Source organism: Eleutherodactylus coqui, chromosome 1 (assembly GCF_035609145.1).
Source record: "Eleutherodactylus coqui strain aEleCoq1 chromosome 1, aEleCoq1.hap1, whole genome shotgun sequence".
Lineage (NCBI taxonomy): Eukaryota > Metazoa > Chordata > Amphibia > Anura > Eleutherodactylidae > Eleutherodactylus > Eleutherodactylus coqui.
This window is the reverse complement of record NC_089837.1, coordinates 16,746,348-16,760,501: the sequence shown is the minus strand read 5'-3', so window position 1 is coordinate 16,760,501 and position 14,154 is coordinate 16,746,348. Positions and strand designations below refer to the sequence as shown.

Sequence of the window (14,154 nt, the reverse complement as noted above, 5' to 3'; positions counted from 1 at the left end):
CAGCAAGTCGGCCGGAGCACCGGGTAAGACTGTTCCGTATGTAAGGGGTGTCAAAAATGTCCCAAAGGGAGGCGGCTCAGAGGGGGATCATGTGGGACAGAAGAGGAGTCCCAACTGGACAGGCCGGACCTGGGTAGAACCCCAAGGGGACCGGGGCCCCAAACTATGTTGGCGCTGTCGTGAGCCCGGGCATATTGCCGCCAACTGTCCACTTACCGTGGAACCAATGGACTGTGACTCTGCCCGGCGGAGGTCGATGTTCGCACGGCCAGTGTGTTCTGCAGAGACGGCGTCAGAGACTGATCGACCATTATGTCACCTAAAGGTGAATGACTTTGCGGTGACAGCTCTACTGGACTCAGGGAGCTTGGTTACGCTGGTGCACTCTAGCCTAATCGATCCCACAACCTTCACCGGCCGTCGCATGGGGGTTGTGTGTGTGCATGGGGACACCAAGGAATATCCTATTGCCCTTGTAAGACTTGAGACTCCGTGTGGACTTGCCACCCATGAGGTGGGCGTCGTAAAATCCTTAATGCACACCGTGATCCTCGGGAGAGACTCCCCTATTTTGGGACTTGTAGCGACACCGAGGGTCGTCTGCAAATAAGGTTCATGATAATGCAAATGTGTATGATGTGTGTCCAGAACCGTTTGACCCTGAGGGTATGGTTCCGGCAGTAGGGGTGACCCAAGAGAATGGGGATAACTTTCCCTTAACAGTACTAGCGGGTGAGACGGAGGTACAGGATGAAGTAGTTGCTATGCCTGACTTAGAGGTCTCACGTGCCAATTTCGGAACTGAGCAGCTCCGAGACCCCACCTTAGTAAAATCCAGGGAAAATGTTAAAGTGATAAATGGGGAGCCTCAATTCCCAGGGGCTGATACTGTGTTTCCACACCTTGCAGTCAACCAAGAATTGTTGTATCAGGTTGACAAGGTCCGTGGGGAGGTTGTGGAACAGCTGGTGGTGTCAGGGTAAAATTCTAAGTACAACACCAATCAGGCCCACCCCACTTGCCCGCTGCCGGCGATAAGAAGAAAACACCACACGGAGGTCTGGTATAGTTTCTCACACGGGACATGGCTCTGCGCCGTGCTTTATTACAGATTACATGAGATCTTATACCCTTTGTCTCATCACCAGCAAGGGGTGATGGGCTGATAACCATATATGGGAAGTCCGGATTTCCGGCCTGAGACAGTGAAAACAGTCGTTATCTTGCTACGGCGCCTCTGGCTTATGTACAGAAAATCACGTATTCAATTAACTCCAGTGCAAAGAATCACCCACTCAATTCTAAGAAAGCGGCCAAGCATGCACTCTCCATATATGGGAAGTCCGGATTTCCGGCCTGAGACACTGAAAATCATATAACAGTCATTATCTTGATACTGGCGCCTCCGGGAAAACAGCCAAGTACACGCAGCCTTCGTGTCTGGTTCGGTATCATCTCTGAATTTCTAGAAACATCTCTCTCAGCCTTGCAAAGCCTTGGAATATCTGATACTTGATCTCCATATTAAGTTTTTTAGGGGGGTTTGTGAGGGTATATGTATATATTGCCATATGTTTTTTATGCTTTATACCTATATGCAAGTTCTATTCAATTCCAAATAAGAAAAAACTTAATCTGTCGCCTTAACATCAGATATTCCAAGGCTTTGCAAGGCTGAGAGAGATGTTTCTAGAAATTCAGAGATGATACCGAACCAGACACGAAGGCCGCGTGTATTTGGCTGTTTTCCCGGAGGCGCCAGTATCAAGATAATGACTGTTATATGATTTTCAGTGTCTCAGGCCGGAAATCCGGACTTCCCATATATGGAGAATGCATGCTTGGCCGCTTTCTTAGAATTGAGTGGGTGATTCTTTGCACTGGAGTTAATTGAATACGTGATTTTCTGTACATAAGCCAGAGGCGACGTAGCAAGATAACGACTGTTTTCACTGTCTCAGGCCGGAAATCCGGACTTCCCATATATGGTTATCAGCCCATCACCCCTTGCTGGTGATGAGACAAAGGGTATAAGATCTCATGTAATCTGTAATAAAGCACGGCGCAGAGCCATGTCCCGTGTGAGAAACTATACCAGACCTCCGTGTGGTGTTTTCTTCTTATCGCCGGCAGCGGGCAAGTGGGGTGGGCCTGATTGGTGTTGTACTTAGAATTTTACCCAGACAGTGGTACCTCAGTCCTATCATAGGATGGTCTTAGACCTGGCGCACAAGCATGTGCTGGGAGGTCATCTCGGGAGCGAAAAGACTAAGGAACGCATCCTTCAGCGTTTTTTCTGGCCGGGGGTACATGGTGATGTAAAACGTTACTGTGAGTCGTGCCCGGAGTGTCAAATAACAGCTCCTATGCCCCATTACCGGAGCCCCTTAGTGCCCTTGCCCATCAGAGGTGCCGTTTGAGCGGATCGCTATGGACCTAGTTGGGCCCTTGGTAAAGTCTGCCTGGGGTCACCAACATATATTAGTGGTTGTAGACTATGCCACCCGTTAACCCGAAGCCGTTCCTTTACGCAATACGTCATCCAAGGGTATTGCAAAGGAACTACTTCACATGTTCTCCCGCACGGGCATACCAAAAGAGATCCTGACGGAACAAGGAACCCCCTTTATGTCAAAGGTCATGAAGGAATTGTGTAAGCTGCTGAATATTAAGCACTTACGGACGTCTGTGTACCACCCACAGACGGATGGTCTGGTTGAGAGATTTAATAAGACCCTAAAAAGCATGCTAAAAAGGGTAGTCAATAAGGATGGGAAGGACTGGGACTGTCTGCTGCCATATTTAATGTTCTCAATCCGTGAAGTCCCACAATCCTCTACTGGGTTCTCTCCCTTTGAATTAGTTTATGGTAGACATCCCCGAGGGCTCCTTGATGTAGCTAAGGAGACCTGGGAGCACGAGTCCACCCCCAACAGGAGTGTTATTGAACACATCTCCCTCATGCAAGATCGAATTGCGGCGGTCATGCCCATTGTTAGAGAACATTTACAGCAGGCTCAAGAAGCCCAAAGCCGGGTATATAACCGGTCCGCCAAGGTGAGAACCTTCAACCCTGGGGATCGGGTACTAGTGTTGGTGCCCACCCTAGAAAGTAAATTCCTAGCAAAGTGGCAAGGGCCCTATGAAATAATTGAGAAAGTCGGAGAGGTAAATTATAAGGTATACAAGCCGGGTAGGCGGAAACCAGAACAGTTGTACCATGTAAACCTAATTAAGCCATGGAAGGACAGAGAAGCCCTGACTGCAGTGAGCACCCCACATGGTGAGGTCCCAGAGGTGTGTGTATCAGGGTCCCTGTCCAAATCCCAACAACAAGAGTCGAGGGAATTTATACGACGTAATGCGGATGTGTTCTCCGATATACCAGGGCGTACTGGTGTCATAAAACACGACATTATAACTGAACCAGGGGTAAAGGTTCAGTTGAAACCGTACAGGGTTCCAGAAGCCCGCAGACGAGCCATCTCAGAGGAGGTCAAGAAAATGCTAGACCTCGGAGTAATTGAGGAGTCGAAAAGCGAATGGTCCAGCCCTATCGTGCTGATACCAAAACCTGATGGCTCTCTGCGCTTCTGTAACGACTTCCGGAAGTTAAATGACGTGTCAAAATTCGACGCATACCCAATGCCGAGAGTGGACGAGTTAATTGAGAGACTGGGTCATGCCAGGTACTTTTCCACACTCGACCTTACTAAAGGCTACTGGCAGGTTCCCCTTACAGATAGCGTGAAAGAAAAGACTGCGTTTGCCACACCAGAAGGGTTGTTTCAGTACATCTGCCTACCCTTCGGTTTGCATGGAGCTCCAGCAACCTTCCAAAGATTGATGGATATCATACTCAAACCCCATCGTCAATATGCGTCAGCATATTTAGATGATATCATCATCTTTAGCGAAGACTGGGACAGCCATCTACCCAAGGTACAGGCAGTACTAAACTCCCTTAGAAAAGCAGGGCTCACAGCAAACCCAAAGAAGTGCGCCCTGGGTCTTGAAGAAGCACGATACCTGGGGTATATAATAGGTAGGGGTATTATAAAACCCCAGGTCAATAAAGTTGAAGCCGTTCAGGACTGGCCACAACCCACAACTAAAAAGCAGGTGAGAGCCTTTTTAGGCATTGTAGGGTACTATAGGCGGTTCGTGAAAAACTTTGCTAGCATAGCAGCACCCCTAACAGACTTGACCAAGAACAGTAAGTCAGTCATGGTCAAGTGGAACCCTGACGCAGAAAAGGCGTTCCAAGAATTAAAACGGGCCCTCTGTAGACGTTCAGTGTTAGTCACACCCAATTTCAAAAGAGAATTTATTGTCCAAACAGACGCGTCCGATGTGGGACTGGGAGCAGTTCTGTCCCAGGAAGTAGAGGGAGAGGAACATCCCGTGATATATCTGAGCAGGAAGCTCACGCCACCGGAAAAAAATTACAGTATCGTTGAGCGGGAGTGCCTAGCCATCAAGTGGGCTCTGGAATCCCTAAAATACTACCTGCTAGGTCGGCACTTCAGGCTGATCACAGACCACTCCCCCTTAACCTGGATGTCACAGGCAAAAGAAAGAAATGCCAGAGTCACCAGGTGGTTCCCGACACTACAAAACTTCAGTTTTTCGGTAGAACACAGGGCCGGAAAGCTACAGGGCAATGCCGATGCCTTATCAAGGACGCATTGCATGGCGGCTAAAGGTGTCCGACCCCACAGGCTTGAACAGAGGGGGAGGGTATGTGAGATGGTGACCGGCAAGGTGCTGGAGGGCAGGTATGTGTCGCCTAGGATGCTCTCCTATGCTGCCTTGGGGAGCGCTTGGGCAGATACGTGCCACCGAGCAGCGTGGGCTCGGTGGAGGAAGCCGGCAGTATGGTGTCAGTAACATTAAGTTACTTACACGGTGTAGTAAGTAAGTGGCTCCAAGCCGCATAATCCGGGCCGGCTTTTCCTGGAGTGACCAAAGCGAAGGGTGGGATGGTCACTCCCACGTACCAGGTGGGGCTGGTACCAGGCCTTATAAAGCCTGGGCCTACAGGGCCTATTGAGAGAGCTGAGACCTCTGCAGGTCTGAGAGGCCTGGCTGACTGTGTGCAGGAGCCAATTTTGTTACCAGTGTGTAGACAGGGACGCTACATGTTTAGTAAGTGCTCGGACGAGCAGGATTTACTTTATGTTTGCCTGATGTTAAGGCCTGTATTTTTGCTTTGTTCGCTTGGAAATAAACCCAGGCAAAGCCTGGACTAAAGACTTTATCCTATGTGTCACTGTCTCTGACTGCTTATGCCCAGGTTGCTACCGATCCTAAACGCTAATCCCTCACACTGTCTACAACTATCTGAAGGGCTGTCACAGTGCAGAGGGATCAGCCCTATTCTCATCTGCACAAGGAAAGACTAGAAGCAATGGGATGAAACTGAAAGGGAAGAGACACAGATTAGATATTAGACAGTGAGGGGGATCAATGAGTGGAACAGGTTACCATGGGAGGTGGGGGGTTCTCCTTCAATGGAAGTCTTTAATGGCCGGACAGACATCTGGGATGATTTAGTGATCCTGCATCGAGCAGGGGGTCGGACCCGATGACCCCGGAGGTCCCTTCTGACTCTACCATTCTATGATTCCCCTCCGTGGCCCCGCAGTGCAGCATAAAATCACATGACAAGTTTTCCATGGATCATCTTTAAGTCTGTATAAAGTCTCACCGTTACAGTTATTCATGTATTGTGGTTTGTTTTCCCTCTATTTTCTGTACGTGATTATGGCGGTGGCCATTGTGCCGGAGCCGCTACTCTAAGCAACAGCTAAGAAATCTGTTTTACAGCCGCCACATGAACATGAAAACCTTAGTCTGAGGATGGCTCTTTGTCTTCTATGGGAGTGTTGTGGGCATGCTCAGTGGCCTGTGCAGTGAGGGGGAGGAGGTGAGCTGTGATTACCTATTCTGCAGGACAGTGTTGTGGACATGCTCTGGTGTGACCTAATAATAATTATATAGTACATGCACATTATGCAGCACTTTACATCACTTGATATTATGGGTTCTGTCCCCATTGGAGCAAACTGTTTTAAATTCAGCCATTAGCATGTTTCTGGAGTGCAGTGGACCTGTTTTGGACATATGCAGTGAGGGGGAGGAGGTGAGCTGGGATCATCACCTATTGTCCTCGTCGTAGGCATGCTCTGGGACCTGTGGGTGAAGGGGAGGAGGTGAGCTGTGACATGGCCTATTATGACTGGTAGACCATGTGTTATCTACATATAGGTGTGACCCGGCCCCAGCGGACACTGCACAGTGTTTGGGGCGAGGACGTCGTGTAAGTGAGCGCGTGTCATGTTCTAGTACTAGGCCACCACTAGCCTCAGTATTTTGTGGTCTCTGATGACCCCCATCAGATGCGGAATCAGTAAGTCTGGACATCGCACAGATCCACTTCTGTCACCGGGGGTCTGTGGGCTATAGAACAGCTGTAGGGTCTCCATGTCTGACAGGACACGTTCTTCCACCCTCGGAGCGGCTCCTCGCAGCTGTCGCGCTCCGCTCTGCTTGGATTCGGTTTCCTGCCTCATAAAATGGAGAGAAGTAGCCGAAGTGTGAAGAATCCACCGTGCAAATGGCAGCGAGGACCATAAAATGCATGGATGTGGTGTGTGCTACAGGGAGTCCCACACACCGAGGCAGGGGCTGCAGTCTGAGCGCTGCACTGAGGTCACCGTACAACCACAAACTGTCCCTCAACAAAGCAGATCTACTTATACAACACAATGTACAATACAGCATAATATACAGCACATCATATACTGTAATACAACGTAACGTACACCATACAGTGTAATATAACACAATATACAGCATATCATACACCATAATACACAATACATACAGTGTAATATAACACATATACTGTAATACAACGTAACATACAGTGTAATATAACAATATACAGCATATCATACACCATAATACACAATACATACAGTGTAATATAACACATATACTGTAATACAACGTAACATACAGTGTAATATAACAATATACAGCATATCATACACCATAATACACAATACATACAGTGTAATATAACACATATACTGTAATACAACGTAACATACAGTGTAATATAACAATATACAGCATATCATACACTATAATATACAGCACATCATATACTGTAATACAGCATAACGCACACCATACAGCGATATATATAACACATATACTGTAATACAACGTAACATAGAACATACAGTGTAATATAACACAATATACAGCACCTCATACACTGTAATACACAACACATATACTGTAAAACAGCGTAACGTACACCATACAGTGTAATACAGCGTAACGCACACCATACAGCGATATATATATAACACATACTGTAATACAACATAATATCCAGCACATCATATACTGTAATACAGCCCATCACAGATGGGGATATCCGCGCTCGCTCCTTTTCTGACTGTTTATTAATAAGCTGTTGTAGAGTTTGCAAGCATAAGAAAATAAACAAGATACCAGCCAGACGTATAACCGGATCTGCAGACATGGGGGTCGGTCTGGTTATCACACCACATTAAGCGTGTGAATAAGGCCGAGTGCCTACATGGACTACCTTCTCACCCACACTCCATCATCTCACGGCCTGCCTGTAGCATCAGAGCTTTGCATGTAGTTACATTACATATTCAGTTGTTTTGTTGTACCACTGACAATCATGTATGAAGTGGCTCCCACGAGGGGCCACCCTTACATCCACTGCCTGTCTGGGGAAAAGGTTGGCTCAATAGGAAAGAACGGTCCTTGTAAATGGTGCATGCTCAAAATGGGCTAAAGTCAGTGGAGGAGACCAAGAGGATCCATACCGGAAACAGTGGAGACCACAAGGATCTATACCAGCAGTGCTGGAGACAACGAGGAATCTAGACTGGAGGGACTTACCCATTAACCCCCGTTCCCCATTAAACAAAGACACCATACAACTATATGCTGGCATATTGTGGGTAGGCCACAGCCTTTATTTAACTGTATAAAACCTTTTAACGAATCCTCTATTTTTCTCCTTCCATGCCAAAAATAAAATTGTCCGATTCTAAAATCTTCCGTAAAAAACTGAGGCGTAAGAAGGCCCCTCTCGGCCTGAAAAAGCCCTTCCATTTCTTGCTGGCATGGAAGTCCTCAAATTCCGCCTAACCGGCTGTGACAACTTCCTGTAACATTACTTCCCCCCACCTCTTCTAATAATCTTTTCATCCCCCCCCCTCAGCTCAGAGGGCGGGTGGGCGGGCGTCTTCACTCTTCTTCTCCCGGTCCAGAATGATCTTCCTCTTCCCTCTTCTTCCTCTAACCCTGCTAACTCCACCCCTACCCCTGGTCACTTCCTTTCTTCCTGACCCCTCCCCTCCAGTCCTCAGCATCTTCGCCAGTAAGCTTTGCTGCTATCTAGACTGGAGGGACTTACCCATTAACCCCCGTTCCCCATTAAACAAAGACACCATACAACTATATGCTGGCATATTGTGGGTAGGCCACAGCCTTTATTTAACTGTATAAAACCTTTTAACGAATCCTCTATTTTTCTCCTTCCATGCCAAAAATAAAATTGTCCGATTCTAAAATCTTCCGTAAAAAACTGAGGCGTAAGAAGGCCCCTCTCGGCCTGAAAAAGCCCTTCCATTTCTTGCTGGCATGGAAGTCCTCAAATTCCGCCACGAAGGATGCAGCATATTACTATGCTGCACTCCGCCCCCCACATGCCAGCAAAAGAGCTGACTCTACCCCATCCTGCAACCTAGATAAAAAGGTATCTAGCCCTATGTCGCTAAGATGCACTCCGTCACCTCGCATCATCCCGCGCTCTCTTCTCTCCAGCTCCCAATGACGTATTGCTATCCCACCTAACGCTCGCACATGCTTTGATATCCTAAAATTAACGGTCTTCCTCACTCTCTCGATGGCTTCATTATCTCTTGCCTCTCTCCAAATTCTTCTGGCCACGATGTCTGACCAAACAATTATGACCCTCTTAAAAAATTCCTTGAAACGAAAAATGTCCGCTTTCATCAATGCTATCAACTCAGCAACCTTTATCTTCCCAAGGTCGTTTCCTCCAGCGTGAATAACTAATATCACTCTGTCATTCTTCCAGCTGCTGATTTTTAGCACCTCCTGGAGCAGCCTGGGCCATTGTAATCCTCTAATACCAAGCCAACGCACTTGCACATTAAGGCCTAAGTTCACACCAATGGGCCTATTTCTGGCTCTCTTTTCCGCCCAGTGTACATAAGAGTGGCCCACCACCCATACTGTCCAATCCGACACTGTGGATAAAATAAAAGAACAAAACCAAAGCAGAAATCGCAACACCATAAACAATATTTATAGAACTCTCAGATCTGGCCGAACATATGACCGATATGCATCTGATTTCCAACGACCCACCTTCTTAACCCCCTCGATACCCATGCCACACGCAAAGGCGGACGTCGCAGCTCCGATCCTAAACGAATGTGATCCGAATTCCGAGGGGTCAAGGCCTAGCATTCTAATGCTCTTTCGCATGACCGCCGTAAATTGGTATTTTGTTAAAGGAAAACCCGACGCATGGCACAAAAACGGGCCAGTCCCACAGTGTCTCTTGGCGAAAACCTTTACCAGTAACACCGGGCACCACTTTGTCCCCAATTTGCCTATCCTGATCCATTCTCCCATCCCGTATATGTCTGTCTTAGATCTTCTGACACCTATCTTCATACAGTCTTCGTCAATTACCACGTCTGAGAAAAACAACCCCCCGGGCTTAGATTTGCACGCCGATACTAACTCCCCTATGCGTAATGCAGCAAAAAAGGCGATGGAAAAAGCCGCGCGGAAAAGCTCTGCTTCGGAAGCATCCGTGCAGACCGACTCCACCACGTCGAGGATAGCATTTAATAACTCAAACGTGATGGGGCGCCTGCCGTCCTTGGTCACCCTGTCCTTCTTCCACCCTTTTATTATTTGCCCAAAAACGAAGTCCTTCGTCACGTCTCTTGCCCCGTGTAAGCGCAACAAAAATGCTATGGCCGATAGTCGTTTTTTCGCCGCATCCGCTGATGAACCGCTTTTACGCATTACGGACAGGACATCTAATGTTACCGCCCTTGCCCTTTCTTCTGTTGGAAAAATTCCACCCGCCGCTGCTAACCATTCTTTCCATACTTTGTTATATCGATTCCATGTGGTACTTGTTACTGACGCTTTTACGAGAGCTAACAGCTCTCCTCTATCACTTCCCACAAGAAAGCAGGGCAACATACCCCCTCGACCTCCGCCGTCGGGTGCAGCTCCCTGAAATGTGACATCTGAAAACGAGAAAGAGCATCAGCAGTAGCATTCAAATATCCTGGTACATGTCTCGCTTTAAACTTAACATTGTGCTGTAAACACCGTAAGATCAAATGGCGTAATGCTGCCAGCACCAACGTTGAAGATGACGATTGCTTGTTGACCATTTGCACCACCGCTTGATTATCTGACCAAAAACAAATATTACCGTTGGCCAACCTCTGACCCCATATCTCCATTGCCACCACCAAAGGGAAAATCTCCAATAACGCTGTGTTCTTTATCCATTTTCTTTCTATCCATGTATCAGGCCATGCAGCACAACACCATTGATCACCCAATATTACTCCGAATCCGTATGAACCAGCTGCATCCGATACCAAACCGATCTCCTCATTCTGCTTCTCCTCCTCCATACATATTACTTGACCGTTAAACGAACTCAGAAAAACTCTCCATATGTGCAGATCTGACCTCATCCCTTTTGTCACCCTGACAAAATGATGGGGTTCCTTTGCCCCTTTCGTTGCTAGTGACAACCGCCGGGAAAAGGCTCGCCCCATCGGAATGACCCTGCACGCGAAATTCAACAACCCTAACAATACTTGGAGTTGGTGCAGTGTTACCTTCCGAGAACTGCCCACCAACTCCACGACTTGGCGCAAACGCGCCACTTTTTCATCCGGCAAGAGGAAAGTCATTTCCTCCGTGTCGATTTCTATACCTAAAAAACCGAGCCTCGACGCGGGGCCAACCGTCTTCTCGTCCGACAAGGGGACCCCGGCTTTTTTCATCAAACTACGAAACGACGAAAGTAAAAACTCGCAGGCCGTCGAATTTGCCTGACCAACAAAAAGAAAATCATCCAAATAATGCACTACCGATGAGATGCCCGTCTCCACTCTCAACATCCATTCCAAGAATGAACTAAAAACCTCAAAATAATAACAGGAGATAGAGCAACCCATCGGTAGGCACATGTCAACAAAAAACTGGTCCTCGATGCTGCATCCCAGCAGATGAAAACACTGCGGATGCACCGGCAGAAGCCGGAAAGCCGATTCAATATCGGCCTTTGCCAACCAGGCGCCTTTTCCCGCCTGTCTAACTAATGCAACCGCGCAGTCGAAAGACGTATAAGACGCCGCCGCTTGCTCTTTTGATATTCCGTCGTTGACTGATTCACCCGACGGATAGGATAGGTGATGGATAAGTCTGAACTTGCCAGCTTCCTTCTTCGGAACCAGTCCCAAAGGGGAAACCCGCAAGTTCACGAACGGCGGTTCCCGGAACGGGCCCGCCATTCGACCCATTTCTACCTCCTTCAGCAACTTCTCCATCACCAACTGTTTATTATCGCGAGCGGACTTTAAATTCTGGCAAAAAGACGCCGACGAAACTGGGGAATGCGGGATAAAGAAACCTTCAGCAAACCCTGATCTAAGCAGGCTTGCTTCCAGTCTCCGGGGGTACCGGTCGAGCCACGGCTCCAGGTACTGGACGCTCACCGGCGTTCGCCCCTGTGCCGGGAACTCCCGTCGCTCGTTGGCGTCGGAAACAACGCAACGCCGTGTGCGAACCTCCACAGACCGAACATTCGTGCCGAAATTTGCACGATGTGAAAAAACGGCAGTGGCCTTCGTTGAAGGCCCAGCATGAACCGGATGGTTTTGGGGCCGCAGCAGCCTGCTGTCCACTGGCTCCTGCGGCCGATCCTTGAAAGCTATGTTTTACGGGTTTTTGCGCCAGGATCAGCTGTATCCAAACGTCAGTCGCCTTTGACGCCCAACTGATATGCTGTGAACCCGAAATTCTGCGACGAAAATCTTCGTCGTATCGCCACCAAGCCGATCCCCCGTGCAACTTATATGCACTGTGGATCGTGTTGATGTACACGAGCAATTCCGGGCCCTTCTGCGGCTGCTGCTTGCACACTACATGTGCCAAAATCAAAAAGGCCTGTAGCCAATTCCCAAATGTTTTGGCTACTTTGGGTTTTTTCTCACTCCCACGTTCAGTGAACCGTTCCTTATCAACTGACACGTGTTCGACTGATAACAGCGACCATATATCCACATAGTTACCATTTATAATTTTTGTTACCACTTCGTTCTCCAGCCCCGCATCCAACGGGGCTACTCCACAAAAAAGCGAGTCTGCTAATTTCAGACCCTCGCTCACCCCTGCCACCGAGGGCAGGCACCTTTGTCCTTGTGCTGGACCACCAACCTCGGGCGAGGCCTCCCTCCCCGGTTTATCATAGGACACTAGAAGCCCTTTTTCCATATCATATTTTTCCACCAAGGCTCTGAGAGCCACCATAAATTCATCCTTCCGGCTCGTGCCGGACACATTATCCCAAACTTTATTTAATTGAAACGACTCACCCGCCTCGTTGACCTCCGGCATAGCCAAGGGAACGTTAGGGGCGGGCAGTGATGTTTGATGGTATTCCCGTGCGTATCGTGCCGTGCCACTTTCTTGGGTGACACACCGGCTCCTCGGGCTCCTTGACATTGTAGCCCCGCAGGCTGACATCCTGTTACCCGGTCTGCTCCCACGCTCTCCTTGTCTGATATCTGCAGAAGAAGCCGGTGACCGTGAACACAAATTCCTCATGACCTGCATCTCCACCTCTCGGTTGCTCTGCCCTTCCCTCCAAGTCACCGCTTCTGTCTGACCACCCCGTACGAATCTGCTCCTCCTCATCTCCTCTCGTTCTGCTGAAGATGATGAGCAGCTGCGCTCCTCTCGCGCCCTGGCTGTACGTCTGCTCTTTGCCCCCTCTAACTGCTTGCACCTATCCTGCCTTATAACTCTACCGCTGCTAAGATGGGGGCGGCCTAAGCTATTGTGCGCTGCGCAATGCTCCGGAGAGTCCCTCTCTACACTGCTGCAGCTTGAAATCCTGAACTCCCTGCGCCTGGATAACGTCACTGATGGAGGCCCCTGGCCCCCCCGCGCTATGGCGCGAAAATTCGCCGCCTCTTCTTCGCTGACTGCCGGCCTACTCCGCGCTGATGTGCGAAAATGCTCTGATTTTTCGCTCCCGGCGACCGCCCCATACTGCGCTGTGGTGCGAACTGTCGCTGTTTTTGAGCGATGAAATGATCGCCCCTTCCGCGCTGTAGCACGAAATTCGTCCGCCTCCTCTATTCTGGCCGCTGCCCCCCCCCTATCCCCCCCCCACGTGCTGGTGGCGAATATTCTGCCCTCTATTTGGCTGGCCCTTTATGTTTTCCCTCCCTCCCCCCCCACTCTCCCCCCCGCTACTCGCGGCGCACGATGAGGGAGATGCACTCTCTGGCATCTCCCTCCTAACGGTCGCTGCATCTCCGCGGCCGGATCTATATCCTGTGCGCGGAACCCTACGCGCGCCTGCTGCTGCACGTGGCGATCGCTCCGGGACCTCGCTCCTTGGGACCTCGCTCCTTGTTCTGCCGTCAGCCGCGGGAATACCTCCTCCCGTGCTGGACTTACCCGACCTGGATGCTGCCATACCTCCACGGGTGAGTGCTGTCCTCTCCGCTACCTCTGGCTCACCGACTCCCATGCGTTCCGCTGGTTCCGCCTCCTCCCTACCGCGCTGAGACCGCACGGCACTGTTCCCTCCGAGTCGCTCCGGTCTTGGGCTGCTGTTACGCCCGCCTCTCTTCGCCACCGGGCTGGGGCTCAGACGCGCTGGCGGGTTTCTTCTCCGGGTTGGTCTTCCACGTGGCTCCTCGCTGCTGGGCAAAACCGGCTGGCTGGTGCTTGCTCCTTCTTCCGCCGCTGTCGTCCCGGAAAGGTCTTCAGCCATCTTCACGAGCCAGCTTG

At 49.5% G+C, this 14,154-nt stretch overlaps 1 long non-coding RNA gene across 1 annotated transcript; it reads right to left on the bottom strand.

Moving 5' to 3' along the window:
• Positions 1-9,298: 9,298 nt before the first annotated feature.
• Positions 9,299-12,782, bottom strand: LOC136609001 (uncharacterized). Its single transcript, XR_010790038.1, has 3 exons — positions 12,726-12,782; positions 10,311-10,355; positions 9,299-9,332 (listed from the first exon to the last, which is right to left on the bottom strand). It is a non-coding gene; the product is annotated as an uncharacterized lncRNA (long non-coding RNA).
• Positions 12,783-14,154: the final 1,372 nt, after the last annotated feature.